The sequence below is a fragment of the Podarcis gaigeae genome (assembly GCF_964106915.1).
Source record: "Podarcis gaigeae genome assembly, chromosome: 8".
NCBI lineage: Eukaryota > Metazoa > Chordata > Lepidosauria > Squamata > Lacertidae > Podarcis > Podarcis gaigeae.
Genome location: NC_139684.1, coordinates 11,278,143 through 11,290,267, shown reverse-complemented (window position 1 = coordinate 11,290,267; position 12,125 = coordinate 11,278,143). Strand labels below are relative to the sequence as shown.

Below are 12,125 nucleotides of genomic sequence, written 5' to 3'. Positions count from 1 at the left end.
TATTATTATTATTATTATTATTATTATTAGAACCGAGAAGGGGAGCATGGAAAAATAAACTGTATCACACAACTCCATGGGGCCAAGCGTGACACGGTGGGGTCTCAAGGCACCCACAGTGGTGTGTGCGTGTCATTTTGGGTGGGGCAAATCTGCTTGCCCAAAAGGTGTTTGTTACTCAAGACTGCATACGAACAAAATTGTGTTGATGAGGAGAAATTCACATTAATATGCTGGTGAATCGTTCTGGAAGTTGTTGTTTTTTAAGGCATTCGCAAACTGTTGTGGAAATATGGAGAATAGGCTGTAAGCTTGGGGAAAATGAGGAACCAGAGAACTAAACATGGGAGCTAATAGCAGATAGATCCACCCTCTGATTTGCTTGGGGGGGGGTGGAAATTCCCCCCCAATGCAGGATCTAGGGTTGCTATACGTCTGGAACTTTGCAGATTACAGGTGGAACCATAGCTGTCAATGCTTCCTGTTTTTTAAGGGAAATTCTCTTATTCCAAATAGGATTCCTTGCAAGAAAAGGGAAAAGTTGACAGCTATGGGTGGAATTAGCGTAAATGTCCAGGAAAATCCGGACATATGGCAACTCAAGTCGGAAATGTTAGATTTTGCCAAATTTCCTTTAAAAATAGCTCAAAAACGTCTCTCTTTTTTATTGGAGATCTTGCAAAAGAAAAAAAAAAAGAAGCTCCACAACTTTGGGCAAAACTTTTTTTAAAAAAAGCTCTACAGTTTTAGCCCCAAAAAGCTCAAACATGCAACCCTACTTCACACACCCATAGCCAGGTTAAAGGAGACACATGGGGCCGCAGATGCACACACCATATTTAGGCTTAAGAGGAAAGATTACCATGACTGGAGGGGCAGGAGGACATTCGATTCAGTTCTCGTTTAAAGGCAGACCTCCCTAAATTGCACTGTCCAAAAGAATGCATGAAATTTCAGTATCTCTGAATTTTGCAATGTGCTTCTCCAGCTGGTGTGTACTCTCCCCCCCACCCCAAAAAAAAACACAGCATGCACTGATGTGAAGTGTGCATAGAGATGCACATCTTAGTGATTATTTGTAGAGGAGTCACTTTTGGAAAAAATGTGTACAGTCAAACGTCGGTTGTCGAACGTAATCCGTTCTGAAAGCCCTTTCGGCTTCCGAAATGTTCAGCAACTGAGGTGCAGCTTCTGATTGGTTTCAGGAGCTTCCAAAAATGTTCGAAAACCGGAGCATTTACTTCTGGGTTTTCGGCGTCTGGGAGCCGAAACGTTCCAAAATGGAGGCATCCAGGAGCCGAGGTTTGACTGTATACTGTACTGGGGAAAATGGCATGTATATTAGGTGTATATTATTAATAATAATAAATTTTATTTATACCCCGCCCTCCCTGGCCAGAGCCAGACTCAGGGCAGCTAACAACAGTAAAATTACAGTAAAAACATAAGGGGGGGGGTCAATTTAAAATACAGGTTAAAATGCAATTTAAAATCCAGCCTCATCAAAAGCATAAGGGGAGGGAAATATAAGGGTCAGACTGAGTCCAAACCAAAGGCCAGGCGGAACAGCTCTGTCCTGTAGGCCCTGTGGAAAGATGTCAAGTCCCACAGGGCCCTAGTCTCTTGTGACAGAGCATTGCACCAAGTAGGGGCCAGTACTGAAAAGGCCCTGGCCCTAGTTGAGAGCAATATAGCTACCTTGGGACCTCCAAGGTGTTGTCAATTGTGGACCTTAAGGTCATCCACGGGGCATACCAGGAGAGGCGGTCCCGTAGTTATGTGGGTCCTAGGCTGCATATATTAGTGTATATTGGGGTGGAATGTATATTAGGATGGATTTTAATTTGGACTTTTTTTTCTAACCGATGTGGAAGTGTGGAGAACTGGACTTGACTGGAGAAATGAGAAGCCGAAATTGACAAGTGTTTCACAGCCCAGCCCAGCCCCTCTCTCTTTTTACTTTTATTTTTAAATCCATAATCACTGGAAGAAGCCCCTGGAGGCATCGGCAGACCTTGCTGCATGTAGCCAGCAGGACGTCACTCAGTGCCAAAGGGGTGAAGGAGTGACAGAGGGCAGCCGGGATAATTCTTGCATGCAAGAGCACACACACACACTTTAACATTTTAATTACATTGCATTGATCGGGAGAGTGCACTGCGAGCCAGCCACGTGCCCTTCCCAGGTCTCCTGCTCAGTGGCGTAGTGTGGGGGGGCAGGGGGGCAAGGCAATTAATTTGCGCCCCCTAACCTCCGCACCGCACTGCACGCCTGGCACCGCCCCCCCTCCACAGTGGGTGGCAACCAGGCAGCTCAGATCGGATTTGCACAGCCAGCACTGCAGTGAGAGAGAGTGAGTGAGCCAGGTAGGGGCACAGAGCTGCGAGTGCGAGCACGCGCCCCCCCCAGATGTTTTCCCCGGTGTGGCCGGCCCCCACTGCACCCCCCAAGCTACGCCACTGGATCAGGGGTTGGCAAACTACGGTCCAGGGGCCAGATGCGTCCCACCAGGCTTGTAAATCCAGCCCGCGGACCCTGCCACCCACTCAGTCAATCCCCGCGCTGAGCTAAACCGGCGCAGCACGGCGTTTCCTTGAAAAGAAGCTGCGGGCGCCTTGCTGCGCCGGGAACTGACTTCTGCAACACTGGCACAGCTTTGGATTGGCTGCAGGAAGCTCCAGATGTTGCAGATGCAACTCGGCAGGTAAACCAAGCGCGGCCATGGAGAGGCTGGCGGGCAGGCAGCGGGTCTGGGCATCATGGCGGGCACATCGTGGGGCTTCAGCCAGAGCTTGGCGTGCCTGCTGGCCCCACACCTGGTGCCCAGCTCAGCACTGCTGGAGGCGCGCTCGGCAGCCGCGCTGGAGCAGCTGGAGGGTGAGCTGCACGCCACCTGCCTGGTGCTCTGCATGCACGGCCTGCCCACCAACCTGGCCTCGGACGACGGGCCGCAGCGCATGGTGCAGGGCGCCTGGGAGCTCTGCGGGGATGGGCCAATGGAGCAACAATTGCTCGTCAACAATGCCGGTGAGCGGGCAGCGCCAAGATGCACTCCTGAGCGCGTGCAGAGTACATTCCTCCAGAGGCAGCTGTGGGACCAGCTTGCAGGGTATTTATATTTTTCATAATATAGTCCGCCCCCCGCCCCCACAAGGTCTGGGGGGCAGTGGACCAGTCCCCTGACAAAAAAGTTTGCTGACCCCTGGACTAGATGGTCTTCAGGGTCCCTTCCGACTCTACAATTCTAAGATCTCTTACTTGCTTTGAGTGCTAGACGATATTAGAAGGGGACACATGTGTACACTGAAATGATTTTAACATATCAGGGAAGGATCAGAGCTGCATGGCAGAGGGCCCTGCAGGCAGGAATATCTTACGTTCAGTTCCCCAATGCCATCTCCAGGCTGGGAGAGACCCCTGAATCTGAACCCCCAGGGTGATGCTGCCAGTCAGTGTAGGCAACCCTGAGCTAGATGGACCCTCTTCTCTGACTCGGAATAAGAGCAGCTTCCTATGTCCCTACAGGCGGGTTGCAGCGACAAAGGAAAGAGCGAATTTAAGCACTTGGGAACTGCATTCCATACCTGACATCTCCTGGGTTTATAAGGCTAGTGGCAACCGCCAGATGAAACACACTCCAGTTGCAAATGTCTTATAAGATTTGGGGGAAGGGGGAATTAGCCATCAATAACCTGATGGGCCAACAGAGGCGGCTGTCTCATTCTGCCTGCTTTCTTTTGTGACTTTGAATTTATTATGCATTTGCTAAATTGCCGGGTTCCCCCTCCCCCCATTTGAACTTGACACATTTTGTAAATGGGCTTCCCCCCTGCCTCTCCTCTCCCCCCCCCATCCCGCCGCCACCAATTCTTCAGTCTTGCCCACCCACCACATCTAAGGACAGGCTGTGGGGGATGTGGTTATAATTATTCTGTGCTTTCCAGCAACTGCGATTGAGAAGCATTCCTGAATCCAGCTATGGAGACAGAGCAAAGCCATCTGGCTAGTAGCCAGCTATAGCCCTCTCCTCCCTGGACATTTGCCCAATCTTCTTTTAAAGCCATGCACCTTGGCGGTCATCACTGCCTCCTGCAGCACTGAGTTCCATAGTTCAACTACCTTATTTTTTGCTCTATAAGACTCACTTTTTCCTTCCTAAAAAGTAAGGGGAAATGTGTGTGCGTCTTATGGAGCGAATGCAGGCTGCGCAGCTATCCCAGAAGCCAGAACAGCAAGAGGGATTGCTGCTTTCACTGCGCAGCGACCCCTCTTGCTGTTCTGGCTTCTGAGATTCAGAATATTTTCTTTCTTGTTTTCCTCCTCCAAAAACTAGGTGCGTCTTGTGGTCTGGTGCGTCTTATAAAGCGAAAAATACGGTATGTGCTGACTCTCATCTGTCCTGAATCTGCAAACATTCCACTGGAGTTCTTTAGTGTCAAGGAGACAGAGAGGGAAACTCCCTTCACTTTCTCCCTGCCGTCCTGAATTTTATACACTTCTGCTGTGCCCCCTCTTACTTGCCTTTTCATAGAATCTTAGGGTTGTAAGGGCTCCCCAAGGGTCATCTGGTCCAACCCCCTGCAATGCAGAAACTTCAGCTCAAGCATCCATGACAGACGGCTAAACTGAAATGTTTGAGGATGATCTTCCCTGTTGTGAGTCCCTCATTTATTTATTTTCAGTTTGGGGGCGATTTTTCACCTTGTTTCATGTTCACAGCACGCTTTACTCTTTCGTTTCGCATTGCTTCTGTTTCTTGAATCTCACGCCTCTCTTCCTCTCGCAGCGAGACCTGGGTTCAAGTCTTGCTGCCTGGCCTGGGTTATAAGGTCACCTGACAGAGCCCCATGCAAGGAAACTCCTGCAAAGAATGGGGAGTCCCCCCAAAAAAACCCCAACCCCAAACAGCTGAAGCAATGAAATTGCCACCACGAAGGAGACGGTACCAGTGGCGTAGCGTGGGGGTGCAGGGGGGGGCGGCCGCACTGGGCGCAACATCTGGGGGTTAGGGTTAGGGGGCGCAAATCCACGGGTTAGGGGTTGCAAATTACTTGCCTTGCCCCGGGTGCTGACAACCCACACTATGCCACTGGATGGTACCTTTGCAAAAACTTTTCAGTCGTTCTTGGAAACCACATTGCTGAGTGTAGGTGCAATTGAAAGCCAAAAATGCAGTACGTACAGGAATATTGTGGAAGGCAATGTCTGATGCAGGAATAAATTTCCTAATGCATGGCAGATGGGGAGGGGGTGGGGAAAAGGTTGCTGACTTTGGGGGAATGGTGGAGGGAGGAAGCAGCCCCTGCTTTTTCCTAGCTGGACGCAAATGACCTGTTGGAGGAACTGAAGGAGCAGCCACCATGCCAGAAATCTCTCTGCCCCACAGAGGCGCTTGGGGAGAAAGGGGGTGGGGGCAAGGAGGCTGCGGCCCAGCGGCAGACCCCCAGCTTTGCACACCCCCGGTTCAATCCTAGAAGGCATCTCCAGTTAGGGCTGAGAGGGACCATTGCCCGAGAGCCGCTGCCAGCCAGTGCAGACGACACTGAACCCGCACCAGGCAGCTCCCTGTGCTCCTCTTCAAATTCCTCTGGAACCATGAGGACTAGAATCTTTTAGAAGGAGCATAGCCCAGTGCGAGAGCAGCAGCGTCGCAGGAAGGAGGTCCCAGGCGCAAAAAAGGCATCTCCACCTGAAGCAGACCGTGTGGAAGGAATATTCTCCACCGGACCCCCTGCAGCCCAGCAGAGCAAAGACCCCCGGGGAGCGGGGCTGGCCGGGCTCACCCGGAGCTCCCTTCAATCCACAGTAAGAGCTCCGGCTGTGTTGTGACCTCCCTTAAAGCTGCCTCCTTGTAATTTATTCCTTTTTGCCAACCCGCCCCCTCCGCGCTGCAGCCCCCCCCCCCCAAGTGTTGCCCACAGCCCTTTCTTTCGGATCCGTTTCAGAAACTCCCATCCCGGCTGGCAGCAAGAGGAAGCTGAAGGGGGGGCTTGGCCACCCCCGTTGCCCACCTGTCTCCCCCGAGGACCACCCCTCGCGGGGGAGCGAAAGAACATCTGTCTCGCCTCCCCTTCCCCTCGTCTCCCGGCGCGCTGAAACCAGGGAGTCCGCAGCTAAGGCACTCTGCACATGGGCAGGGGGTGTGTGGTCCGGGAAAGGAGCTCGGGAGAGGAGCTGCTTCCCGGGAAAGAGAGAAAGAGAGAAAGAAGGAGAGAGAGAGAAAGAGAGAAAGAGAGAGAGAGAGAGAGAGAGAGAGAGAGAGAAAGAAAGAAAGAAAGAAAGAAAGAAAGAAAGAAAGAAAGAAAGAAGAGGAAGGGGGGAGAGGGAGAGAAAAGCGTCCCCTTGTCAGGAGGAGGAATAAGGGGGCCGGAGGAGGGGGGGATTCCCTGGGGGGCGCCTGTCCCCATAGCCTCACCTCCGGCTCTGATAGCGCGTCGCCTCCTCCGCCAGCCGCTGCCCTCGTTCACTGCACTGGCACCATCTGCCTGCAGCGCGGGCATCGCCGGAGGGCCCCGCGGGCCTTTTTAAAGGGGGAGAGGGAGGGAGGGGGACAGGGAGTGTCAGTCACTGGACCCCCCTCCCTCTCGGCTGGGAAGGGAAAGGGACTGGCTGCTGCCCCATCGCAAGAGCCAGGCGGGATTCTGCTGCCCTCTGCCGGGCAGGAACGGAAAGGCAGCTCCCTTCCTCTGTCTCCAGCGGGGCTGAGCGTCGGAGCAGCTGCTTGGCATGTAGAAGGCGGCAGCTTAGTCCCCAAAGGCAGCGTCCCCAGGCCTCGACAGAGTGTTGTTGCTGTGGGTGTTGTTGTTTTTTTAAAAAAATGTTTTTTTTATTAATTTTAACATATTACTTATCATACATGCAACAAAACTTCACTTCTTATACAATCTTTTTGGACTTCCATCAGCACCTCTGATGATCCCCCATTCTTATCACTTCTTCTGCACTTCTTAAACTCATATTGCCTTTAATTATCTTAACTAACAATTCTCCTCTTTACCAATTTCCCCAATAATTCAAATAATTCACCTCACAAAATCTCTTGCAAACCTACAAACGTAATCTGATCGTCACAATTACTTTTCAAATAGTCCGTAAATTTACACCAGTCTTCTGTGGATCTCTGTTCCCACTGGTTTCGAATTCTTCCTGTTAGTTTATCTAATTCTGCATAGTCCATCAATTTCAGCTGTTGGTGTTTTTTCCCCTGTCTTCGTTTTAGATCTCGTTATGATTCGTGTGGGAATTATCTTCTAGTCCAAACCCTCTTCCATGCAGGATTCTCCAGGTATGCCCCACGGAGGACCTTAAGGTCCACAAATGACAACACTTTGGAGGTCCCAAGTCGCAACGTGGTTAGATTGGTCTCAACTGGGGCCAGGGCCTTTTCAGTACTGGCCCCGACTTGGTGGAACGCTCTGTCACAAGAGACTAGGGCCCTGCAGGACTTGACATCTTTCCGCAGGGCCTGCAAGATGGAGCTGTTCCACCTGGCCTTTGGTTTGGACTCAGTCTGACCCTTATGTTTCCCTCCCCTTATGGTTTTGATCTATGGGCTACTATTAAAATGAGGCTGCATTTTAAACTATATTTTAACCTGTATTTTAAATTGGTTTATTTTTAATTTTATTTTTAATTGTAATTTTACTGGTGTTAGCCGCCCTGAGCCCAGCTCTGGCCAGGGAGGGCAAGGTATAAATAAAACATTATTATTATTATTATTATTATTATTATTATTATTATATAAACCCTCCCTGACTGGTAGGTCATTCAGCCTCTGCTTAAAAACCTCCATGGAAGGAGACTCCACCAGCTCCCAGTAATTAGATAATGTTTATTTATTGTTTGTGATTATCTTTGTTATATTGTAGTTGTGTATTTTTTTTTTCATGTTGCAAGCTGCCTTGAGCACAGTCTGAACTGTGGCAATGCAGCATACACGTAAAATTGTGTGTGTGTGTCTCATTATTTCAAAAGAGAGGGGCTGAGAACTGATGTGCTGATATACAGAGGATATATATTTATTATTTATTCACCTCATAAACATTTATGTGCACTACTTGACTGTAACAAACCAAACCAACCTCAAAGTGGTTTACAAATAAAAGACAAAATGACAAAATTCTCAATACGAAAAACCAACAGCAATAATTTGGTTTTGTCATTAAACTGACAAATACTGAACCATATTCCAAATGTACATTTGTTTAGCATGAAAACAAAAAAAGCAATGACTATTTGATTCAATTTTAGTTCCCCACCTTTGATAAGTTAAATATAACAATACTCTTTTTAAAAGATGGTATATGGTACCACTTCTGATTTTGCCTATTTCATTCACAGACTAGCTTAATGGGGGGGGGGGGGCTGCTCTACAGGATTGGTGGGTGTGCCTGAGAAAACTCTTTGTGGGCATCAAAAACCTGAGAGGTGCATTCATGGCATTAAACAGATTGTAACCAGTCCAGCAGAATGCATTTTATATCTACAAAGAGGACCAGACAGAGAATTCCATGTCCTCTTTATCTGAAACAATTATATCCCAGCCTTTTCCATATTTATTTTTTTAAAGTTCAAGGCATAACCGAGCAGCATAACTAATGAATCAAAAAGCTGGGATCAAACATTAAGGTAGATAAACCTTAAGCAACAGCAACTGAGTAACTAATTAACAGAGAACCTTCACAGCTTGCTCCCTGCTGGCAAGAAGGCACAAGGAATTTTAGTTCTGAAGAAAACAGCAGCAGCTTCTCATGGTGAGAAAAATATAATAATTAGCAGGGCTGCTGAGACATTAGCCGATTCCTCCGTTGTTTGACTTTAATAAAAGATTTCCACCGGGCAGCAGTTTAAAAATAATTTTTTTTTATGTGAGGAATTCTAAAAACTGCAGGTGTCAAGGGCCAACACACACAGCACAGCACAGCACAGCACAGCACAACACAACACACACACACACAGCTTCTGCTAGACTCTCTCTCTCTCTCTCTCTCTCTCTCTCTCTCTCTTGCAGTTCCAAGCATTGGCCAGCAGGCTGCAGTGTTGGCAAATAAACGTTCCCCCACCTCCTAGCGCTGTCGGTCTCTTCTCTCAGACGGCAGCGCTGGGGCTGCAAAAGAAATATTTTTTAAAATGGGGGGGGGGGGAGTTGGCTGAGGTGCTATGATAATATAAGAACAGCCCTTCTGGATCAGGCCAGTTGCCTATCCAGTCCAGCATCTTCACAGATCCAGGGGTGTGGTGGAGGGGACTACAACAGCAACCCCTGGCTGTTCATCCTGAGCCCTCCAACCACATCCTTCTACTGCCCCATGGCCTCTCCCGAGTCCCCTAAAGTGCTCTTTTGGGTGCGTTCATCACCAGTGTTTTGTTTTTAAAAAAATAATATTTACTGAAGTTTCAGAGGTGACAAAAACAAGACAACACGTCACAATAAAAAATAAAATTAAAAAAGAAGAAAAAAACAGAAAAATAGAAACAATTAAAAAAACAATCAAACCTTCCATAACTTATCTTTCATTTGCTTGTTTCTTTGACCTCCTCACACCTCCCTTTTCTGTATTCTAGTTCAATTAGCTATTTCAGCAAATCCTTTCCATCTTTGTTTTTGTCCTATTAATTTATCTTAATATAATATAATGTAACTTAACATTCTCACCAATTGACAATCTATTTTTACTTAATCTTTTATAACATTTCTGCTAAAACCACATAACTTCATTCCAACATCCTTCTAACATTCCTTAATTTTGCAATGTTTCTGTAAATAAACTTTAAATTTCTTCCAATCTTCCTCCACCGACTCTTCTCCCTGGTCTCGGATTCTGCCAGTCATTTCCGCCAGTTCCATGTAGTCCATCAACTTCATCTGCCATTCTTCCCCGGTGGGTAAATCTTGTGTCTTCCAATGCTTTGCAATAAGTATTCTTGCTGCTGTTGTAAGATACATAAAGAAAGTTCTATCCTTCTTTGGCACCAATTGGCCGACCATGCCCAGGAGAAAGGCCTCTGGTTTCTTCAGGAAGGTATAATTAACGTTCATCACCCGTGTTGAACGGTGCCTTTCTCCATTTCCTTCAGACAGCAAAATATATTGGGCTGGCCCCGTCCCAGAGCAGAACCAGAGTGGTACTTGCAAACAGCTCTGGATCATTCGTGCCCATGAGCCAAGCTTGCATGCAAGGCCTGAAACGCACTCCCATGTCTAGTGGGTGTGAAAATATACAGGGATGTCATTTTAAAACTCCCTGGGCTGCTTCCAGAACCACCCTTGAAAAGACAGGGCAAGCCGCTTCTGCTTGGAAAGCCCAAAGCCCATCTGCTGATCTGCCCTGCACCTAGAAATCACCAATGAGCGACATTTTCCTGCTCCAGATCTGCCCTCCAAAGGTTTTGGACTACAATTCCCATCAGCCTCAGCCAGCGCAGTGCAAAGGACCACCAGAGGCAGCCCTGCTGTACCTTGTTTTCTACCTATTTGGGTGCGGATTTGGGGTGCGGGGAGGATTCCATAGGGGTTGCCGAGAGAGATTTGGGGAGAAAACAGCTGGAGTTGGATGCTGTTGCTGCAAAAGACCCTTGAAAATGCCCCAGATACTTCTAATAACAGTTGCCCTTTTATCCACAGAACAACCCTGGGAGGTAGGTGTAGAATAGTGGGTAGGCATGGCAGACGACACAGCAATTTCTCCAAGGCAGCTCTTTATTTTGTAAGCTGGAACAGAAACCTGAACACCAAACAGCTCAGCCGGCCTGCTTTTATAGGCAGTCGGCTGTCAACATTGTAGCAACAACAACCCAGAGTTTCCCGCCTAAAATAACTGATGTGGACCTGAGTGAAAACTATCTACAGACCTAAGTGAGAACTATCTACAGTATCCCCCTGCTGGCCCATGGGTGAACTTCACTACATAACAGTAGGCTAGGCTGAAAGATAGTAACTGGCCCAAGGCCACCCAGTGAACTCTCTGGCTGAATAGGAATTCGAACCCGGCTCTCCCAGGTCCTACTCCAACATTCTTATGCACAGCACCAGACTGTGGCTAATCAGTTGGGCTGCACTCTGCACATGACTAGAGGCTCTCTTTCCTTCTTTTTTCACAAGTTCCACGATTGTGTTCTGACACTTTTTAAAAAAGTGGTGTGGAATTAAACCTTGGCACAAATAAACTCCTTTCTCTCTCCCCCTCCCTTGCTGCTCTAAATCTGGATCTTCCAGCTGTCCGGGCAGCTTTTAAAGTCGCCCTGTTGTTAACCTTGAAGGGGCTTGCAGAAGGAGGTTTGACAATGGTCCTGTGAGGGCAGGACGGTTGGGTAGGTGGCTAAATATTTGTGAATCTGGGACTTCTGCAGAGGCAAGACCATTCTGCTTGGACGTCCACCAACTCATCTTGAACTTGTGTCAAAGCTCAATTTTCTGCGACAAAAATACTGTGGCTTCCCTGCTGTTCCTCAATTGTTGTTCAGATTGGTCCTTCCTTTAAACCGGAGAAGGGTAATGTCACTCATAATGATGGTGGTCTGGTTTTGATTACAGCAGGAGAGAGATGGAAAGAGAAAGAGAGAAGGAAACTGGGTGGAGGAAGGGCTGGGATTTGCTGAAAGCTTCTCTGCTCCCCTGCAAATCCTTGCAGATTCTGGGACTCCTCGAGCTGATAAGTGCAACAGGGTCTTTATTGCCTCAATTTTCCTCCCCAGAGCAGACTTCTCTGATGTGATGCCCTCCAGATGTTTTGGTCTACATCTCCCACCAGTCCATAAGAAAAGCATTGCAGAATTATTTATTTATTTATTTATACCCCGCCCATCTGGCTGGGTTTCCCCAGCCACTCTGGGCAGCTTCCAACAAAACACTAAAATACAATAACCTATTAAACATTAAAAGCTTCCCTAAACAGGGCTGGCTTCAGATGTCTTCTAAAAGTTTGGTAGTTATTTTTCTCTTTGACATCTGGTGGGAGGGCGTTCCACAGGGCGGGTGCCACTACTGAGAAGGCCCTCAGCCTGGTTTCTTGTAACTTGACTTCTCGCAGCGAGGGAACTGCCAGAAGGCTCTCGGAGCTGGACCTCAGTCCGGGCAGAACGATGGGGGTGGAGACGCTCCTTCAGGTATACTGGACCGAGGATCA

The 12,125-nt window shown here is 48.3% G+C and overlaps 2 protein-coding genes across 3 annotated transcripts in view; one reads left to right on the top strand and one right to left on the bottom strand.

The window, feature by feature from the left end:
- Nucleotides 1–6,584, bottom strand: part of ALPL (alkaline phosphatase, biomineralization associated) — a 59,229-nt gene extending 52,645 nt beyond the window's left edge. For both annotated transcript variants that reach the window (XR_014567017.1, XM_083750245.1), the window contains exon 1: nt 6,416–6,584. The gene's annotated coding sequence lies outside the window, so the exon portion shown is untranslated. The remainder of the gene's footprint in view (nt 1–6,415) is intronic.
- The window catches only part of ECE1 (endothelin converting enzyme 1), a 73,228-nt gene continuing 66,880 nt past the window's right edge, over nt 5,778–12,125 (top strand). The window contains exon 1 of the mRNA XM_083750190.1: nt 5,778–5,805. The gene's annotated coding sequence lies outside the window, so the exon portion shown is untranslated. The remainder of the gene's footprint in view (nt 5,806–12,125) is intronic.